Source organism: Streptopelia decaocto (genome assembly GCF_964273445.1).
Source record: "Streptopelia decaocto genome assembly, chromosome: Z".
Lineage (NCBI taxonomy): Eukaryota > Metazoa > Chordata > Aves > Columbiformes > Columbidae > Streptopelia > Streptopelia decaocto.
In genome coordinates, this window is record NC_138657.1 from 39,288,700 (window position 1) to 39,304,363 (window position 15,664).

The following is a 15,664-nucleotide window of genomic DNA, read 5'->3' on the forward strand; positions in this document are numbered from 1 at the left end:
GTGAGCACCTGCAGAGCACTGGGTGACTTGTTAGTAGCCTAACTCCTCTTGAGTGATGGCTACCACTTCTGGCTGCGTGTGGATCATAGAATCGTCAAAGAATCAAATCAGTTGAAAGAGACCCTCAGGTTCACCAAGTCCAGCCACTACCTGACCTAACTCTAGCACTAAACCATGTCCATAAGAACCTTATCTAAACACCTTTTGAACACCTGCAGGGATGGTGACTCCAACACTTCCCTGGGAAGCCTGTTCCAATGCCTGACAACCCCTTCTGTGAAGACATTTCTCCTTGTATCCAATGTAAATGTCCCCTGGCACAACTTGAAGACATGTCGTCTTGTCCCATCACTTGCTACTTGGGCGAAGAGACCAACAGCCTCCAAGCTACAACCTCCTTTCAGGTAGCTGTAGGCAGCAATAGGATCTCCCCTCAGCCTCCTTTTCTCCAGGCTAAATAGCCCAAGTTCTCTCAAACACTCCTCATAAGACTTGTGCTCCAGGCTCCTCTCCAGCTTCATCGCCCCTCTCTGCACTTTCTGTAGTACTTCAATGTCATTCTTATGGTGAGGGGCTGAGACAGAATACAGTATTCCAGGTGGGGCCTCACCAACACTGACTACAGTGGTGCAATAACTTGTCTTGTCCTGTTGGCCACACTATTGCTGATACAAGCCAGGATGCTGTTTCCCTTCTTGCCCGCTTGGGCACACTGCTGGCTCATGTTCAGACGACTGTCAATCAACACCCCCAGATCCTTTTCCGCCAGGCATCTTTCCGGCCACTCTTCCCCAAGCCTGTAGCGCTGCCTGGGGTTGTTGTGACCCAAGTGCAGGACCCAGCACTAAGCCTTGTTGAACCTCATACAATTGGCCTCAGCCCAACAATCCAGCCAGTCCAGACTCCTCTGTGTGGCCTTCCTACCCTCCAGCAGCTCAACACACCCACCCAATTTGGTGTCGTCTGCAGACTTACTAAGGGTGCACTCAATCCCTTCAACCAGATCATTGATAAATAAATTAAACAGAACTGGCCCCAATACTGAGCCCTGGGGAACACCACTCATGATTGGCCACCAGCTGGATTTGACTCCATTCACCACAACTCTTTGGCCCCAACCCTCCAATCAGGTCTTTACCCATTGAAGAGTACACCTGTCCAAGCCATGAGCCACCATCTTCTCCAGGAGAATGCTGTGGGATACGGTCAAAGGCTTTACTGAAGTCTAAGTACACAACACCCACAGCCTTTCCCTCATCTGCTAGATGGGTCACCTTATCGTAGAAGGAGATCAGGTAGGTAAAAGAGGACCTGCCTTTCATAAACGCATGTTGACTGGGCCTGATCATGCAGTTCTCTTGTATGTGCTGTGTCATGTCCCTTAGGATGATCTGCTCCATGACCTTCCCTAGCACTGAGGTTAGACTGAAAGCTCTGTAGTTTCACAGATCCTCCTTCTGTCCCTTCTTGTAGATGGGCGTCATGTTAGCCAGCTTCCAGTCAACTGGGACATCCCCAGTTAGCCAGGATTGCTGATAGATAATGGAAAGTGGCTTTAGTGATCACTTCTGCCAGCTCTCTCAGCATCCTTGGGTGGATCACATCTGTCCCCACAGACTTGTGGGTGTCCATGTGGTGTAGCAGATCACTCACCATTTCCCCTTGGATTATTTGGGCTTCATTCTGCTCCCTGTTCCTGTCTTCTGGCACAGGGGGCTGGGAACCTGGAGCACAACTGTTTTAACTATTAAAGACTGAGGCAAAGAAGGCATTTAGTACCTCAGCCTTTCCCTCATCCTCTGTCACTATGTTTCCCCCTGCATCCATTAGGGGATGGATTCTCCTTAGCCCTCCTTTTGTTGTTGATATATTTATAGAAACATTTCTTGTTGCCTTTTGCAGCAGTAGATAGGCTCAACTCTAGCTGGGCTTTGGCCCTTCTGATTTTCTGCTTTCATAACCTCACAGAATTCTACAATCCTCTTGAGTAGCCTGCCCCTCCTTGCAAAGGTTATAAATTCTCCTTTTATTCCTAAGTTCCAGCTGCAGCTCTCTATTCAGCCAGGCTGACCTTCTTCCCCACTGGCTCACTTTCCAGCACACAGGGATAGCCTGCTCCTGCATCTCTAAGATTTCTTTCTTGAAGAGAGACCAACATTCCTTGGCTCCCTTGTCCTTCAGCACTGCCTCCCAAGGGACTCTGCCAACCAGCCTTCTGAACAGGTCAAAGTCTCCCCTTCGGAAGTCCAAAGTAGCAGTTCTGCTGACCACTTCTTACTTCTCTGAGGATAGTAAACTCAGTCATTCCACGACTCCTGTGTCCAAAGTGACCTCCAACACGTTGCTCATGAGCCCTTCTCTATTTACAAAAACCAGACACAGTGGGGCTCCTTCCCTAGTTGTTTCACTAACCAGCTGTGTTAGGAAGTTGTCTTCCATGCACTGCAGGAACCTCCTAGACTGTTTCCTCTCTGCTGTGTTGTACTTCCAGGAGACATCTGTTAGGTTGAAGTCCCCCATAAGAACAAGGGCTAGTGACTGGGAGACTTCTCCCAGCTGCCTGCAAAACATTTCATCTGCCTCTTCATCCTGGTTGGGTTGTCTGTAACAAAACCCCAACAGGATGTCTGCCTTGTTGCCCTTCCCCTTGATTCTCAGCCATTGACACTCAACCCTATCATCACCCTCATCAAGCTCCAGACAATCAAAACCCTCCCTAACGTACATCGCTACCCCATCTCCTCTCCTTCCTCACCTATCCCTTCTGAAGAGTTTATAGCCATCCATTGCAGCACTCCAGTTATGAGAGACATCCCACCGTGTTTCTGAGATGGCAATTAAATAATAGTTTTCCTGCCTCACAAGGGCTTCCAGCTCCTCCTGTTTGTTACCCATGCTGCATTCATATAGATGCACCTCAGCTGAGCCATTGATTCCACTGGGACAGCAGACTGAAGGGCCTTGCCAGCAATACCCTTAAATGCTGGCATGTTAGTTTTGGGTGTGCCTCTGCCATATCTGGTTTCCTCCCCCTGTCCCTTCAAATTCAGTTTAAATTCCTCTAAATAAGTCCCACTAACTCCTGCACCATGATCCTTTTCCCCTTTTGAGACAGGTGCATCTCATTTGTTGCTAGCAGGCCAGGTGCCATGTAAGCTGACACATGATCAAAAACCCCAAAATTCTGCCTGTGACACCAGTCCCTCAGTCAGGTATTGATCTGGTGGGTCTTCCTGTATAATTCCTCATGGTACCCTGTGGGATACTGTGGGGAGACAGGAAAACACTGCTTGTACTCCTGATCCTTTGACCATGCATCCTAAGGCCCTGAAGTCTCTTGTTTGTCTTTAGTTTTCCCTTTTCAGTTTAATCACTGCCTACCTGAAAAATTGTTAGTGGATAGTAGTTTGACGGTCTAACCAGGGCAGGAAGTTTCCTTTTTATGTCTTTAACCCTGGCCCCAGGGAAGCAGCAGACTTCGCTAAGAAGTGGGTCTGGCTGGTATATAGAGCCTTGTGTTCCCCTTAGAAGGAAGTCTCCTGTGACCACAAACCACCTTATTTTCTTTGTGGGAGCTGTTTTGATAGAGAGAGCAGGGTGAGTTATCCTCTGCAGCATCTCCAGCTTAGTGGAACCACCTCTCTCAGTGTTGTTGTTTGGTTCCACTTGCAAGGTCTCCTACATGTTTTGCAAGAGAACCTGGGAGGGTGGAGTGGTCGCAGTAGGAACCCTCCTCCTTCTGCGCCAGGCAAGAACATGCTCCCATGTCCCCCCATTCCTCAAGTCAGTGCATTCCACATCCAGAGCCTCATGTCTGTTGGACAGAGGCACCTGGGAAGGTGGGGTGGACAATGGGGTGTTTCTCCTGCCCCGTCAAGTGTGGGCTTTCTTCCATTCATCCCTTTGCCTTGACCTGCCTCCTTCAGTCAGGCAAGGGAAGGATACAGGAAGGCCTTAATCTTTGTTTCTTGCTGGTTGTCTTACCTGTCTTACCAGAGCTTGATCCCAGCAGTTGATTTCTTTTTCCAGCTCCCTGATACTTCTCAGCCTTTCCACCTCCTCTCTCAGCTCTACTACCAGGCTGAGCAGGTCATCCACCTGCTCAAACCTCAGGCAGTTATTTTCTCTGTTGCCACTCTGTATCAGAGAAAGGCTCTGGCATTCTCTGCAGCCTGAGGTTTGGGTGGCTGCATGTTCCCGTGGCAGCTCTGAGTTTCCGCCTCCTTCCTGTTGAGTGTGGAGTACTTGCCTTTGCTCTGAGCGGATACCATAGTCAGCTCCTTCTGCAAGGGTGGCACCAACTAGGGGAGGTGAATCACTCGAGCTTGCTGAGCTTCCTTGCCCTGCCTGCCTGCGCAAACTGCTGCACTAACTGCCTCATCCCTGTTTGCTGACCCTGTTCGCTGGACCTGCTTGTGTGTGCTCTTGGTCCCCTGCACTACCTGGGAGAGTGCTCATCCATGTGAGAAGCCTTGTGTTGCAATGAGAACACTGCAAAGCAGTGCTTGTGGCCAGTGGGGGATGGAGGACATCAGAGGTAGACCCTTGAGCTGCTGTGCTTGTAGCCTGTGGTGGGCAGTGGTTGTGGTCAGAGGAGCAGTGGTGGCTGTGAGAAGGGGCGTAGGTGGGAGAGTCAGCTCCAGCTGAGGTGTGAAACATGACATGGATGAGAATCAAAGGAATCCTCTGCCATGAAAACAGAGAAGATGACTGTCATGCTATTCTGTCAGGAACAGAATAACAAGTAGAATTGCAACCCTGGACTTCAGCAGGGCTAACTTTGGCCTTTTCAAGCAATTGCTGGGGGAAATCCCATGGGCAAGACTGCTTGAAGGAAAAGGGGCCCAAGATAGCTGGATTGCATTCAGAGATTGCTTCTTCCACGCTCAGGATCAGAGCATCCCCACACGTAGGAAGTCAAGGAAGGGAGCCAGGAGGCCTGCGTGGTTGAATAGGGATCTGTTGGGTATGCTCAAGCAGAAGAGGAGAGTTTACAGGTCATGGAAGCAGTGGCAAGCCACTTGGGCAGAATTTAAGGCTGTTGTTAAAGGATGTAGGAAGGCAGCTAGGATAGCCAAGGCTAGGATAGCTGGCGAGAGGGGTCAAGGACAGCAAAAAGAACTTTTTCAAATACATAGCAGATAAAACTAATACCAGAGGCAATGTAGGCCCACTGATGAATGGGGTGGGTGCCCTGGTGGCAGAAGATACAGAGAAGGCAGAATTACTGAATGCCTTCTTTGTCTCTGTCTACTCTGCCGGAGGCTGTCCTGGGGAGCCCGGTACCCCTGAGACCCTGGATGAAGCCAGGTCAATGGAGGAGTTTGCTTTAGTCGATGAGGACTGGGTTAGGGAGCAATTAAATAGTCTGGACATCCATAAATCCATGGGTCCAGATGGCATGCATCCGCGGGTGCTGAGGGAGCTGGCTGAAGTCATTGCTAGACCGCTCTCCATCATCTTTGCCAAGTCTTGGGAAACGGGAGAGGTGCCCGAGGATTGGAGGAAAGCAAATGTCACTCCAGTCTTCAAAAAGGGCAAGAAGCAGGACCCGGGTAATTATAGACCGGTCAGCCTCACCTCTGTCCCTGGGAAAGTAATGGAACAGCTTATCCTTGGTGCCGTCTCAAGGCATATCAAGGATAAGAGGGTTATTAGGGGCAGTCAGCATGGCTTTACCAGGGGTAAGTCACGCTTGACCAACCTCATAGCCTTTTATGAGAATGTAACAAGGTGGATGGATGATGGCAGAGGGGTGGATGTGGTCTACCTTGACTTCAGTAAAGCCTTTGACACAGTCTCCCACAGCATCCTCACAGCTAAGTTGAAGAGGTGTGGTCTAGACAATAGAGTAGTGAGGTGGGTTGCAAACTGGCTTAAGGAGAGAAGCCAGAGAGTGGTAGTCAATGGTGCGGAGTCTAGCTGGAGGCCAGTATCTAGTGGAGTGCCTCAGGGGTCAGTACTGGGGCCAATATTATTCAATATATTCATTAACAATTTAGACGAGGGAATAGAGTGTACTATCAGCAAGTTTGCTGATGACACTAAGCTGGGAGGAGTGGCTGACACGCCAGAAGGCTGTGCTGCCATCCAGCGGGACCTGGACAGGCTGGAGAGTTGGGCAGGGAATAACCTGATGAAATTTAACAAGGGAAAGTGTAGAGTCCTGCATCTGGGCAGGAACAACCCCAGGTTCCAGTATAGGTTGGGAAATTACATATTAGAGAGCAGTGCAGGGGAAAGGGACCTGGGGGTCCTGGTGGACAACAGGGTGACCATGAGCTAGCACTGTGCCCTTGTGGCCAGGAAGGCCAATGGCATCCTGGGGTGTATTACAAGGGGGGTGGTTAGTAGGTCGAGAGAGGTCCTCCTTCCCCTCTACTCCGCCCTGGTGAGACCCCATCTGGAATATTGTGTCCAGTTCTGGGCCCCTCAGTTCAAGAAGGACAGGGAACTGCTGGAGAGTGTCCAGCGTAGGGTAACAAAGATGATTAAGGGAGTGGAGCACCTCCCTTATGAAGAAAGGCTGAGGGAGCTGGGTCTCTTTAGTGTGGAGACGAGGAGACTGAGGGGTGACCTTATTAATGCTTATAAATATATAAAGGGTGAGTGCCATGAGGATGGAGCCACGCTCTTCTCGGAGGCAAACAATGATAGGACAAGGGGTAATGGGATCAAGCTGGAACACAAGAGGTTCCACTTAAATTTGAGAAAAACTTCTTCTCAGTGAGGGTGACAGAGCACTGGAACTGGCTGCCCAGGGAGGTTGTGGAGTCTCCTTCTCTGGAGACATTCAAAACCCGCCTGGACATGTTCCTGTGCGACCTCACCTAGGTGTTCCTGCTCCAGCAGGGGGATTGGACTAGATGATCTTTTGAGCTCCCTTCCAATCCCAAACATACTGTGATGCTGTGATACTGTGATACTGTGATACTGTGATACTGCGATACTGTGTGCTCTGCCTGCACATTTAGTGCCACAGCAGAGGGGTATAAAAGCCACCTTTTGGATCTCTTACAGAAAAGTATACAGAATAGGGGCTGCCTGTGGAAATGGATTTAACAGAGCAGGTCTATAAGATTAGCGTTTGACTTAGCCCTACAAGTGACACCTTAAATATGCAAGATAAAATTCTTCAGGAGGAAGATCTGTAAACTGCAAGAAGCAAGTGGATAGTCTGAGGGGTGAATGATAAAGACAAAAGAAACATAACAGCGGAAAGCATGTGGAGTTGTTAACATATTCAAGGCCTGTGGTACATCCTAACTTTTAATAGCCTGGCAGAGGCAGTAAATCAGGCTTCCCCAAGCAGGAGTGCCTTGGGGTGCAGAGCACATGCAAGGGTGGGAGGAGGCTGTGTGGAGGGCTTGCTGCAGCCTGTTGAGTCCCACAGGGTGCCATTCCACCTGTAGGAAATTTACTACTGACATAGGTTATGGAAAAAATAATGAGTGTTCACAAAGTCTAAGAGGTGGCCTGGGTCACTGCCTGCTACCCAAAACTGTCTTTGCTCTCTACCTTCTCCACCCCCTCACAATGGGACTTATTTCAAGATTGCTGTTGTCCTTTTAAACTTTAACAGATTAGTAAAATTGCGTACAAAGAGACAAAGTGAAGCTTGGGAAAAAGATCTCTGGAGTGATCCCTGCCCAAGTATTACACCTGTGAAACTCAAGGATATTTTGCAGGTCTATTCTGAAGATTTATGTTTTTAGGGTTTTACTGGCTTTCTCTTTTAGAAATGGCAAAAAACTCTCTATGTTTCTGCACAAATCTATAAGGACTGTGCAAAACTAGATATTCAGGTGTGGCTGCTGAAAGCAATGTCTCAGCTTCTGGATGTCAGCATTCATCCCTGTCACCTCCACCCAAAAATAGATATAAGAACCCCCTATCTGAGCACCCCGAATCGTCTTGGTAACAATTACAGTCCATGGGTACTGGGAAACGTGCATGCACAGCTTCTCATTTTTTAGCTTACTGAGCGGCCCTGTGAGCCTGACAGGACATCCCAGATTGATGGCTTGGTGAGGGCTGCGCGGCTTGCTGTGCACAGAGGCATGGCGTGCGAATGCTTCTGTTGGTGAGGTGACCTCGGCCATGGAGACCTGGGTTTGCTTTAGTCTGCAGCTCAGTGCTATAGCCTTCCTACCACTCCAGCAAGTGACTCGGCATGGGCTGCTTACCCTGCTGCTCAGCCAGGAACAAGAGGTAGTTATAGCAAGCTCTTATCAGTCTGTGCTATTTCACAACACAAAGACTCCCCAGGTTGCCCTCAGAGCACTCTTTTGAGTAGTGGAAAGGCAATGTCTGGAGAAACAAATGGCCTGAATATGTTCCCAGAATACTTGGAGGAGTTGGCCTGGTATTTTATCCACATAACAAGTTAAGTGCCTATTTTCTGGATTTACTTTTTAATTGAAACAAGTGAGGTGGAGGGAAAAGACAGAAAATGGAAGCCAGCAGGTTGTCTTCCTTTTGGGATGCCCTGTTTTGCCAAGCAGAACTGCCCAACACAGACCACTTGCTGCTGCCAAGTGGCATTGCTCTTGATATTGCTGTGTTGTCATGTTGTTCCTTTTCAAGGTCATTCTTGATGCTTTTTTTTCCCCTAGTGTACTCCTTTCTCCATCTCCCCTCTGTCAGAGTTCCTGGTATTTTTCAGACACTCCACTTTCCATCTTTGTTATCTTCTTTTCCACAGCAAACTTACAATTTCACTGACTGACTTTTCTAGGCTGTCAAGAAAAGTATAAACTAACCCTACCCACATCCACAAGTGAATTAGGGGAGAGTAGTGAAGGTGCCTCTTTTCTTGGCAGTCACTAGAGGATAATCTCTCATTTGAAAGAGCTTTTGATCTCTAAACTGGTTTGGACCTGTCCTTCATGAATGTTAAACTTCAGCTACACAGCAATATCTGCTGTTAGGTGTTGCTATATGCTAAAGATTACCAAAATCAAATTTGCTGGAGATAAATGTTTTAAAGCAACAATTGAGCCGGCTATTCTTCTTGAATTTCTCTAAGCCTATCATGGCAAATAGATGGTATAATTGCCAACTTACAGTACTGACATGGCCCAGAGCAAATTCAGTCAAGGCACTGAGCATTCAGACCCTTTTCAGCAAGAGAAGACCTTATGTTTTCATTTCTTTCAACACCCCACAATACATTCCTTCTGTTAACTTACATTTTGGACAATTGAGTGACAGTAAAAGATTTTATGTTTAACCACAGCCCAGGTAAGTATGGACTGCCCCTGAATTGTCAAATTATGACTACTTGTCAAAGGAAAAGTCTTGAAATGCTTACATCTCTGCTGTACTTATAACAATGCATGCGAAATAATTCCAATTGGATAGACTGACATTCATACTTTCCAAAACAGTTGGTAATTAGAACTGTATTTCCAATGTGCCCATTAATGATGGCTGCCATCCAAATGTGTCACTTCTGGACATTGACAGATTCATTTGCTAGCAGCACAAATAAGGGCTTTTGAGTTGTGAGTGTGTGTTCATGTGGCTATCTCTTCCCTCTTCCCTCCCCAGAGTTGCTTGTTAAAGACCCAAATCCTCATTGAAATAAGTGAAAACTGGGGAATTTACTCCATTTGGTGCAATAATCAAAGTGCATAGGCTTGCAAACTGCAGAGCTTTGTAGGGTATCTCATATCCTGTCTCTGTCCATCCACCATTTCATGTCAGCGGTTGTCTGCAGCTTGGGATGGTGCTGTTCGCTATTTCAATTGTCCTCCCACTGAAGATGACACAGGGACAACCCTGTTTCTGGCCTTCAGTTCTGTAAGCAACCAGAACACAAAAGGAGTGCTGTGAGAAAGCGGGAACAGCCAGAGGTGAGGTGTTCTCCCTGTCCCTTGGCATCATTAAGTCGCAGCTGAGTGTCTTGGGGAGAGAAGGTCCTGAATTTGGCTGTACCTAAGTATGACATCAGTGATGCTGATGACCTTTGTATGCAGCAGACCAGGCAGTTATTTGTATAGGTCCCTTCATACCGTAGTTTCCAAACTGATGATGTTCCCAGTTTGAAACTAAAGGCTTGATGAGGGATTTAGGTCCAGCAAAGCTTCCTTATCATGCACAATACATTGAAGTTGTGCAATTCTTCCTCCCATGAAGATCAAAGGCTATTTCTTAATAAAAACAATTTTCTCAAGTGTAAGAGGTGGAAAATCTCTGGCGAAGTGATTGTCTAGAGAAATAACTGCAATAATAAGTCCATTGTAGTAAAAAATTATCTTGCTTTTCTCAAGATGATTTGAAATTGCTGAGAAGAGCACGGTATACTGAGCACACAGGACTAGGAAAGTGTCAATGAGCAAAGCTAGCTGTGTGTTACAAATGAAGCTGCAATTAAAAGCAAATATTCTGCACTTTGTGGCCTCTCGCCTTCCATGTTTTTCACCGTCTATGGTTGCATTCACCAGCCTTACATTTCATAAGTTACTTCCATCAGAGCCGAACTCAGCTGGTAAAGAAATTCAAAACAGAGTAAGTTGTGAAAAGGGATAAAATCTTCAAAAGCAGCTGCAGCTCATAGTGATTCTGAGCTAGAAATACAGCAAGGATCAGAATATTTGCTCGTGGATGGCCTTTATCTGCATCAGTTGGGGCTATTTTGCTTAATCTTATGGGTGGTCAAAGTAATGTATTATGTGTCATCATCATTCAAAACTTTTGAAATCCATGGCACAAACATTGTGTGGTGCTTCCCCTTCTCTGTTTCAATCTTTTTTTTTCAGTGCATATGAAAATTCACATCATCATTACCATATTAATAAAAATGAGCTGAGATTGGAAAATTTTACGTGCTCACCTGCAGGTATAGACCTGATTTCGTGCATACAAGTTGAATATTTACTAGCCACAGGAGTCCTTCTGAAGATGTCAGTGTCTTCCAAAAACTTTACAGTTCTCTGAGGTACAATCTAAACACTGTTTTCACAACTTTCCAAGAATGATCCTCTTCTAGGAGTTTCAGCATCTTCGTATGTTTAGTGTCCATCATCAGCCAGGTTCCAAGAGCATTCTCATGGCCTTGGCAGTCCAGGGATGAAACACCTTCCTTCATCATCAGACAATGCAAAAATTGAGAGTTTTTAGCATGCTACACTGACCTGGAGAATCACTGCGATTTGGATGCAGAATAAGTTTGGAGAATGGATGGTTTTCACTTGGTTTCTATTTCTCTTACTGTTTTCTAGGCTCTGAGCCATACAGAGTCCCCAAGATGAGTTTCAGGAGGGACAACTTCTGTATGCAGCACCAGTGTTGCGCTGAAGTCCCAGGCTATGGGAGTGTTGCAATGCTGGGATGCAACTCTTCACATGGCCACAGATGAAGCTGTTCCTGTAGCTCTCAGACCTCAAATGTGAGAGTTATGGCCCTCTTCCCCTTTAGACATGGAAAGGAGCATCTGGATTTTCAAATTTCCTAGCACAATTTTAAAGACCTCTGTGAATGTCATAAATAAAGGTGGTGAGTACTCTGGGGAAGTTGCTCTCATATGCAGCAATGTAAAGGATCATCCCACACGGGGGCAGGTTAGAGCAATGAATTGGTGATGGTGTGTTCTGCAAGGCAGCATCCTGAGTCTGCAAAGCAAACCGAAAGCAAGTTAAATCTTTGTGTCACTTTTTTTTTTTCTTCTTGTTTTTCTTGTAAGTGCATAATTTGTTCCGGGCTAGAAGATTTTTCTATTTTGGGTTACAAGAATGTGTCTGAGGTTTTGGGACCACTTGATACCATCTGCTACAAATGTATTTTTATTGGCTGAAGCACTCAGTCAGTGAGTGTACGGTGCTACATTCAGACTTAAGAAGCTTGCACAAGTAACTTGCCACACAGAAAATTTGCACAGGAAAGTCTGCCACTGGACAAGAATTAGTTTTACGATGTGTTTCTAATCAGTCCCCCCTTCTGAAAATACCCAGTTTATTGTGATGTCTTTACCATAAAACTGTGCACAGCACTTAAACGGATTGACTCTGAAATGTCATATTCCAGACTTCCCACAGCAGCAAAACTGTCCTTAAACTCATTGCAGGAACAAATGCAAATTGAGGTTTCCGAATTTGGGAAGTGGAGGTGGCTTTGGCAAGCTGCTTAAGAATATTCTTAATTTCAGTCATGTTCTTCCTTGGGACCTTTGCATCTCACAAACACCTGCCACAGAAAGAGAGAGGTTCAGCTGACTGAGAGCCAGAAGCAGGCTAACACAAGGCCCGAGAAGCACCTTGAAGAAGACTTTGCAGAGTGGAAAATGAAAGGTCACTGCTAAGGGGAGGAGATCTGGAAATGTGCTGGACCTTCAGCAGCTCTGCAGAAGGCTCCTGCATGGGAGCAAAGACCTTAGCAAGGATGGCACTTTAGTCCAGAAAGCAAGGAAGATCGGCACTCGAGACAGCCTGTTGCTTTCCCAGAGAGGGAGGAGGTGAAAGGGAGCTGGGACAAAATGAATGCAGAGATTGAGGAGGGCTGGCCTCTGTCACAGCTGGGGCATATTTTTCTGTAAATGCAGCACCAGGGTTGAAGGAATCAAAGAGTACAGCTGCTAAGTCCAAACTGCAAGAGCATAGGACGTGCTGCTTCCCAGCTCAAACTGACCAACAGGCAGTTCGCTTGAGATGTCTGCACAGTATTCCAGCATTAGTGCCTCTGGAGAAGCAGGCATTTGAGCACAGACATCTCTGTACCACTAAAATAGTTATGTCCATGTTCAGTGGTCCTTGTGTCCTGGGGGAGGGGTCTAAGTTCCAGCCCAAGAATAGAGAGCAGCTTGGGTGCATGGCAAAAACAAGGTTGTGCCTTGCTTTCATAGTGCATTCCTTTGGTCACGTGGATTGCCCTTACCACCAGTCTACAGTAAGTTACAAGTGCCCAAAACAAGAAAAGATTAATACTAACCAGGAGAACTTCTGCAAACTGATGCCAGTGTGTTTTATCCTCACCTCCTTGGAGATACTGTTCACCTAGGAGCCTGAATCGTGGTGCTGGAGTAAAATAAGGAGATGGCTCCTTACTCTGAAGTCTAATAATTATATATTTTCTGAGCCACTATCTTTTTACTTCACCCTGGTCACAGTGCAACTGTTTTATTTATGAGGTTTGCCAACTGGAGGCATCTGGTTTTAGAGGTAAGGGAGTCAATGAGAAAAACATTACCCTGCTTTCAGGCTTCAGATTAACTCTTAGTCTTAACTCCATGCTTTTCAGGGTTTAGTTTGGAGTGTTTTGTTTTGGTTGGTTTGTTTGTCTGTTTTTAATCTGGTTGCTGCATGTTCTAAATACTACAGTGAGGTGTTTGTAGCGTAGGAGGTAGTTTTCTGTTGCCGGAAACTTCAGGAATAATCCCTCTGAGGCCAGTATTGTTCCAAATTCAGGAGAGTCAGCAAACAGGAATGTCATCCACCTAGTCATTGTCAAATGCTGAAAAATTGATATCCTTTTATAATTGCAATGTATCTGGCTCTCTGTATCTTTTCTGAGACCTGACAGATAGAATAGATGTTATTTAAGTATTTATTTTATTTTTACAATGCATGCTTTTACCAACACGTTTTCCAAATTAAGGCTTCTGTATGTCATCTGACCAACAAAATGAAGTACTTCTCATTATGGCCTCTTGGAGGCTGACTCTATCCAGCTGCGTTAGACTCATGTTGATATGAACTTTGGAAAAAAAAGATTTAGATTTACAGGGCCCATGTGAGATTGTGTATGTGTTGTGCCGGACACTGTACAAAGTGAGAAACCATTGCTTGTATGAGGACTATAAGGAGGGAAGAGAGAGTCATGGTTACACATTATAGACAGAGATGCAATGGAGATCTTTTGTTTCCGAATGTGTGCTCTGACTTCTTCCCCCCGCTACTGTCCCATGGTGTTCAGCTTGGTAGCCAGAAGGATGTGTTGGACTGCTGGAAGCCATTAGAAGTCTTAGGTCAATGAGAAGGAGCAAGTGAAGTTGCCCAGTTTACTTACATCCACTGCTCCACAGTCTCCAAGAGGAAGGGAAAAATATCATAACTTAAAAATCAGCATGATCAGTCATTAAAGAGACTGGTTACATATAGCGAAAGAGAAATCATCTCATGGCTCAAGTGGAAACTAGTGTGCACAATGAACCTATCAGGAACAACAAGGTAGTCAAACATTTTAATTCTCAAAGAACTCATTAAGCTCATTAAGGCTTTTTACTGCAGTACTTCACGGCACAGGTCTTCTTGTGATCTCCTGTTTGCCTCACAGCAGCTTCCCACACAATGCTGAGGGTTGTTGTGTTGCACAAAACATGTATTCTATTCTCCTTAATGGATGCCACTTCTGCAAGAGGAGATTGCTGGAACTAGAAAAAAAAAGCAGTGATGATGTGCAATTTAGTGACTTTCTGCCATCGTTTGCTGTTCCGGCATGCAGTGCCACACTTGGTGGCACAGGCAGGGAGAGGAGACAACTGGGCATGTGTCATGGACTGCAGCTCGTGTGCGGCAGCTGGAGGAGAAAGCAACGGGAAAAAAATGAATTACTTAACAGGCTAGAGACACTGAATCTGTAGCTGATCCCATTTGGCATGAGTCAGATGCTGAAACTTGGTGTTTTATTTTGTGCCCAGCCAGAAATGCTCCAGTGCTGTTGTGGAGGGTGCAGGCAAATGAAGTGTATCAAACTCATCTGCTGGTAGTAGAATAATTTACAGAAGCATAAAGTACTATGTAAGTACCACAGCCTCTTCAGGAGGGACCCCAAAGCCCTGCCCTTCTGTGCCTGCGAACTAATTTCGCTTCTGGTGGTTGACTGCACGCCAGTGTAGTGTTAGCAGTGCCAGGCCAGGGACCACAGCCAGGTGATACCTGGCATTGCTGCCATTGCTTACAGTATCCAGCAAAAAGGCAAGCAGAAACTCACCTGAAGCTGTGACAGGGTGCCCCCTGTCAATCCAAGTGCTATTAGGTTGGTGCAAAAGTCATTGTAGTTTTGGACTGTGAATTTTAAATCCTTACAACTAGCCTCAAACACATCTTTATTAAATAAATTAGGAATCATTAAAATCAACACATTTTGCCAATGAGAAATAAGTTTGTTTATTCCTGTAGCATAAAATTTCATGCTTTGGGATTTGCCAGACTCTTGGAAATCATTTTCTGCATCCTGATGGTTGTGAAAGTGTTTTCTCTGCAAAAAGTTGTTGAGATGCTTGAAGAAGTGGTAGTCCATTCGTGAGAGGTCAGGTGAGTATGGCAGATTCAACAAAACTTCATAGTTCCACTTTTGAATTGTTGGTTGTGCAATGTGTGGTCAGGTATTGTCATGGAGAAGAATCGGGCCCTTTCTGTTGACCAATGCCAGGTGCAGGCGTTGCAGTTTTCGGTGCATCTCATCAATTTGCTGAGCATACTTCTCAGATGTAATGGTTTCACCAGGATTAAGAAAGCTGTAGTAGATCAGACCAGCAGCAGACCACCAAACAGGAACCGTGACCTTTGTTTTGGTGTGAGTTTGGCTTTGGGAAGTGCTTTTCGGTCCAACAACTAAGTTGGTTGTCGCTACTTGTCATATAAAATTCACTTTTTTGTCGCATGCCACAACCCAATCGATAAAAGGTTTGTTGTTGTTGTGCTGAATAAGAGAAGATGACACTTCA